The 6,655-nt window shown below is 36.3% G+C and overlaps 1 long non-coding RNA gene across 4 annotated transcripts; it reads right to left on the reverse strand.

The window, feature by feature from the left end:
• Window positions 1-189: 189 nt before the first annotated feature.
• LOC124897791 lies at window positions 190-6,386 on the reverse strand. 4 transcript variants are annotated; one of them, XR_007054738.1, is made up of 3 exons: window positions 3,730-6,376; window positions 2,276-2,365; window positions 190-2,191 (listed from the first exon to the last, which is right to left on the reverse strand). It is a non-coding gene; the product is annotated as an uncharacterized LOC124897791 (long non-coding RNA). The 4 variants fall into 4 exon arrangements; XR_007054737.1 differs by having other exon boundaries at window positions 2,276-2,383; XR_007054736.1 differs by having other exon boundaries at window positions 190-2,365; window positions 3,730-6,386.
• Window positions 6,387-6,655: the final 269 nt, after the last annotated feature.

Genomic DNA, 6,655 nt, shown 5'->3' on the forward strand with positions numbered 1-6,655 from the left:
TGAAGTTCTTATTCTCCACTATTTTTTTGTCTATTTTCTCCATGATGGCTAAATATTGTGTTCTTCTTCTTCTCTTTTTCCCTGAGCACCCTTCCCTCCACTCAATAAAATCCTTTTAAGAGGAGAAGAAGAATATTAAGTGGTCGGAAAAAAACACAAGTGCACACAATTTTTGGTTGAGCAATTTCCTAAGGAAAACAATGTACTTTTTTTTTTCTTTTTAAGTCAAAGATCGGCCTTTTGGGCCATTTATTAAATCAAAATGTTAAAGCTTGTACAAATATACTTAGGTCAGACAAGACCCAAGTCCAATTGCAGTAAGAAAATTAGGGAAGTCAAAAGACTTTCTAATCCTAAAGGCAAAACAGGGAAATTGGAAAGTGTACTGTTCTTCTTCTTCTTCACATCTCCTTTCAATCTGTTTGTTGTTCCGGTGTCTTCGACAACCACATCTAATCAAATAATCTTCCATCATTTCTGAGATATCTTGTTGTTCCTCTCTGTAGATTAATCTTGAGCTTCAAAACAGTCAAAAAAAATAAGCTGCTTTGAACCAAATACAACTCAAGTCACCTTAAAACTCTCACCAGGTGCTGTGTATTCAAATTCGATTGGAGCTATCTCCAAGCTGTACTTATTGTTTTTCGGGTGTTTGAGCTCAAATCTGTTTGAATTTTTTGTAGCTGCTGCATTATTTTTCACTAAATGAAACTCTCCTTAAATGCGAAGTACTCTCTTTTGATGCTTTATTCCGACTGTGTTGTTAATCTGTAGCTTTTTTCTTCATCCTCTTGATTCTTAATTGTGGAACTTGTTGCTTGTCTAAGATTGCGATGCCTTTTGCCTCTTGTGGTAATTCTGCAAATGATTTATAAGCTTGTGTACCTGCAAAACTAAAACACTTGTTAGTTAAAAAATCTGCCAAGGCATTTCCTTCTCTGAGAGTATGAGTAATCTGCAATTGTCCTCCCTTCATGTAGTTTCTTATTCTCTTGATTAACATCACAATTTTCCATGGACATTCCCATTCTCTTGTCACTATCTTCATGAGTGCTAAGGAATCCATTTCTAGAATGAGTGATGAAAAACCGTGGTCAAAACAGTAATCACAACCCTCTTTCATAGACAGAGCTTCTGAAAATAAACTAGTGGTGTCTGCTATTTGCTTACACAAAGCAATCTGTATGTCACCCTCATGGTTTCTAACATAGAAAGCTATTGAACTTGGACCAGGATTACCCTTAGAAGACCCGTCCGAATAACATTTGAACCAGTTTTTGCTAGGAAATTTCCAAAAAACCTAGGTAGTTCTCACTGCCGGTCTATAATTTTGAAGTAGATCCACCAATAGTGGCCATTCTTGCGGTATTCCCTGTATCCAAGGGTAACAGTGGCCAAAAGTTGTAAATTTCTTGAAATGCCATATATAACACTCCTCCAATTAACCATCCCTCCATGATTCCGGTAGATGGTCAGCCGCCTCCGCTGGCTGACCATTCTGATTTTCCACCATTACCCTCAGCAACTAACATATCCCAACTCTCAAATCCAATCTTTCCAAACATCTCTCCTCCAGCCACCTCCTATGCAGCGATCATCAAACCTAATGGTTATTTGAATAAAGTTACAAAGACAACGACTGTAGTCGATCCCATCCCAATAAAGAAAGTAGGTCTAATAGATGGAATTCCAGTAGTCAAATGGACGGAGCAAGAAGTCAACAGAATGAACATAATCGAAAACTTGCAATACGCTATTGTTGGAAAATTCTCTTATGGCTAGCCTGAATTATCAGAATTAAGGGATTTAATCCCTAAGCAGTGTGGGATTAAAGGTGAATGTAAGATTGGTTTTCTGAGAAATAGACATATCTTAATGAGATTTGATCTAGAAGAAGATTTCATTAATATTATGTCTAAGAATGCTTATTACATCACTGCAAAGGATGGTGCTTCATATCAGATGCGTCCCTTCATTTATGATGCAAAGTTCAAACTAAATAAAGAAACCTCACAAACAACTGTGTGGATCTCATTTCCAGACCTCCTCCCCACCTTTTTTGTCAAAGAAGCTTTGTTCTCATTGGCAGCAGCTGTGGGAAAGCCTCTCCATCTGGATTTAGCAACTGTGAACAAAACTCACCCAAGTTGTGCCAGGGTGAAGATCCAACTGGATTTGTTAGTGGAGAAACCTAAATTTGTTCACATGGAAATTAAAAATGAATCAAGCAAGGAAAAAAGAATTGTGAAAGTGAAAATTCAATACGATTCATTACCAGTATATTGTAAAAGATGTAAACTCCAGGGTCATAGTGAGGTCGATTGTAGGGTGTTACATCCAGAGTTGAAGGAGGAGATTGAATTTCCTGGAGAAACAGAACCATCTGAGCAGCAAAAACAAAGTACAGATGAAAGAAGACCTGTTATTAGTAGATGGAATCCTACTAACAGATTTTTTACAAAAAAGAATGGAAAAAGGATAAGTGATAAAGCTGTAGAAAAAGGAGAAGCACTGGAAGAGCAAGTACAAGAGAATGAGTAGAAATCAAATAATAATAAGAATGCGGCAAGTAAATATGATGACAGCACAGAAGAGTCAACCAGAGATTGGGTAGAGAGAACCTTTACATCTCCAAAGAAGGCTAATATTAGTAGCTCCTCAGGGAAAGAAGGTGATAAAAGCACACATGATTACAACAATGAAAAGATGTCAGCAATTGAAAATGAAAACAGTGTCAAATCTAGTGATACAATGGAGGAAGATGAGAAACCAGAGAATGAAATGGGTGAAATAGTAACAAAGAAGTCAAATGAATGTGCAGATATTGTACTCTCTACTCAACCAATTGCCTTGGCAGTAATGAATGACCATAATGATATCTCCGAGTCACAGGCAGAGAAGAGTGAATCAGATGTGTTACAGGTGGCTGTTAAACATATTGAAAATTCAGGAAATAAGGGAAAGGACAGTCAATTGCTTTTAGAGGCAACACCACATCAAAAGAGTCCAACACAAACACTCCATGAGATTGTGACACACCAGGTGGATGATGGACAGGGAACAAATATTGCAGAGAACTCAATGACAATCATAACAACAGATGAGGTGTTAGAGGAAGAATAAGATAGGGATGTTGTTCGGGAACAAGTGGATAGAATGGCTGATCTATCACCCAAAACAACAAAAAGGATAAGGAGAAAGAGCAGAAAGCAGATCGAATCAGAAGATCAAACACCAAAAATAGTGGTTTCAAAAAAAGGGACAACAAATAAGCTTAATAGATGATTATAAAAGCTATTTTTTGGAATATAAGATCTATTAACACTCAGCAAGCTTTTAATAGGTTGCAGATGCTTAATAGACATCATAAATATTTCTTAATAGATCTCATAAAGCCTTTTCAAAACAGAAGTCGAATTCAAAAGTATAAAAGAAGGTTGAACATGGGTATAGCAGGTGTAAATAGTAATAATAAGATATGGTTTTTCCTGAGAGAAGGAATTGACGTGGAAGTAATAAATGATGAGGAGCAGCAGGTCACCATAAAAGCTACTTTTCTGGACAGTCAGGAAAAAATGTTGATTACTATTGTATATGCCAAGTGTACAGAGTTAGAAACACTGAATCTGTGAAGTGATGTTTACAGGATTACTGATACTAATCTACCATGGTTGATAGGTGGAGATTTTAATACCATATTAAATGAAGAAGAAAAGATTGGTGGACTACCAGTATCTCTACAGGAAATGGAGGATTTTGCATTTTGTGTGAATTCCTGTGATTTAGAAGAAATTCTTTTTAAAGGAAGTCCTTTTACTTGGTCGAATGGTAGAGCAGGTGCTGATTGTGTTTTTGAGAGGATAGATAGATTATTGGTCAACTCTCATATGCTGAATTGGTTACCTACTTTGGAAGTGAAACATTTGTCAAGAACAGGATCTGATCATGCCCCTTTGTTCTTGACAATGAATAGAGAAACCTCAAACATCATAAGGCCTTTCAAGTTCTTAGCCTTTTGGGTGAAGGATGAAACTTTCAAGTAGGTTGTCTCTCAAAATTAGCACACAACTGAGAGTGGGAATAGTTTCTGGCTATTCAAAAATAAGTTGAAGAATCTCAAAAAGGTCTTGAGAATTTGGAGCAAACAAAGATTTGGTGATATTTTTCAGCAACTGAAAATTCGGGAAGAAATCATGAAATTAAAGGAACATTTATTTGAGGAGGATCCATCCTTGGTCAATAGGATGGTTTTGCAAAAAGCCCAAGCAGAAGTTAAGAAATATCTTCATTTTGAAGAGGAATTTTGCAGACAAAAAGCTGGAATCACATGGTTTGATAAAGGAGATAAAAACACAAGATTTTTTCATAGTCTGGTAAAGGGGAGAAGGAGAAGACTACAGCTAAATAGAGTCAAGAATGTTGAAGAAAAATGGATTGAGGATGCTAAAGAGGTTGCAGATGAAACAGTCAGTTTCTACAAGAATCAGTTTAGTCAAGAGGAGGAAAGTTCTATTTTTAATCTTCTAAACCATTTGTCGGAAATGGTAACAGCTGCAGAAAATAGTGTTTTGATAGAAATCCCAATCTTGGATGAAGTTCACAAGGCAGTTTTTGGTTTGAATGGAAGCAGTGCATGTGGGCCAGATGGGTTTTCAGGGTTATTTTAACAACAATCCTGGAAAATAGTGAAATATGATGTTCTTGAAATGGTGAGAGATTTCTTTAAAGGTAATACCCTCCCAAAGAGTATTACTCATACCAATCTGATTCTTATCCCGAAGAAGGAAGTGGTTGAAGGATTCACTGACTTAAGACCAATCAATCTCAGTAATTTCATTAACAAAGTAATCTCTAAAGTGTTCCATGAGAGATTAGAGGGATTGTTACCTAAATTGATTTCCAAAAATCAATCAGGTTTTATTAAGGGAAGAAACATTATTGAGAATGTTTTATTAACACAGGAGATAGTATCCGATATAAGATTGAGAGTTAAGCCTGCAAATGTGGTGATAAAACTGGACATGTCAAAGGCTTATGATAGGGTTTCCTGGTTGTTTCTTACTAAAGTGATGAGAAAGATGGGTTTTTCAGAGATGATTATTGACATGATTTGGAGATTGGTGGCCAATAATTGGCATTCCATTATTATAAATGAAAAATCCAATGGTTTCTTTCATTCTACCAGAGGAATTAAACAGGGTGACCCTTTGTCACCTACTTCATCCTTACATCAGAAGTTCAATCTAGGGCTCTGAACTCTCTTTGTGAAGATGGTAGATATCATGTTTATGGTTTGTCTAAGTGGAGTAGAGAGATAAATCATTTGACCTATGCAGATGATACCATCATATTTACATCAACTGATAGGTATTCTTTAGAGAAAGTGATGAAAATTCGTGAAGAATACCAAATGTACAAAAAAGTGGCCAACGAGTTGCAAAATGAGGTAAAATTGATCACAGGTTTTCAACATGGAGCTTTTCCTTTTTCATACTTAGGTTGTCCTATCACTCTTGCTAGGAAAAGGAAAGCATATTACAATGAATTGATCAGGAAGGTGAAATGGAGGCTTCAGAACTGGAAAGGTAAGCTGTTAACATATGGTGGCAAGGCCGTACTAATTAGCAGTGTTTTGCAAAGTATTCCTTTATATCTATAGTCTGCAGTGGTTCCTCCAAAGATGATTTTGTATGAACTGCACAAAATCTTTAATAAATTCTTATGGAGTAGTAAGGATGAGGGTAAAAGTAAACACTGGATTGCTTGGGATAAAATGTGTTATCCAAAGGAGAAAGGGGGATTGGGTTTTAGATCCCTTTTTGACATATCCAAAGCCATGTATTATAAGCTTTGGTGGACTTTCAGAACCACAAGATCATTGTGGACTGATTATATGTGGAATAAGTATTGCAAAAAGGTTATTCCCGCACTAGTCCAATGGAAAAGGGGGTCTCAAATTTGGAAGAAAATGCTAGAAGCTAGAGATTCCATGGAACAAGAAATATGGTGGGAGCCTACATTTGGTTCATCAAGTATTTGGCTTGATAATTGGACAAAACTTGGTGCTTTATACCATGTGGTAGAATCAGATTTTGAGATAAAGGACGAATCAGAAGATATTAATCATCTGATGGATGAAGACAGGTGAAATTTTCAGAAGTTGATAGATGTATTGCCTTATGATATAGCCCAGTATGTACAAGAGAATATCTTTATCAGTAAGGAGGCGTCACCATGGGATATTCCATGGTGGATGCCAACATCTTCAGGTAAATTTACTGTGACAAGTGCTTTTCAATTGTGTAGGCAGAGAAAAGACCCTTCTGAGGATTTGAAATATATTTGGGTTTTATTTACTCTGTGCTTCTCGGTATAAATACAAGAAAGTAGATCTTAATACAGGAATAATGTTCTTAATAATGAGGAGGCCAAGGGGAAGATCAGCATAAGCATAGTTTAGGATTTCTTCAAAATAATGTTGTTTGTTTCATGCACAATATGTGACAGAGAGTACATTATCATATGAATATTATGCTACAATATTACTCGTTATATATCATAGAGTTCGATATCATTTTTGTTAAGAGTTGTGACCCGAATTTTGTTGATCCGGTCTTGAAAGTTTCGCGTGCGCTATTTCTCAATGGGGTCTGTG

The sequence above is a fragment of the Capsicum annuum genome, chromosome 4 (genome assembly GCF_002878395.1).
Source record: "Capsicum annuum cultivar UCD-10X-F1 chromosome 4, UCD10Xv1.1, whole genome shotgun sequence".
NCBI classification, from domain to species: domain Eukaryota; kingdom Viridiplantae; phylum Streptophyta; class Magnoliopsida; order Solanales; family Solanaceae; genus Capsicum; species Capsicum annuum.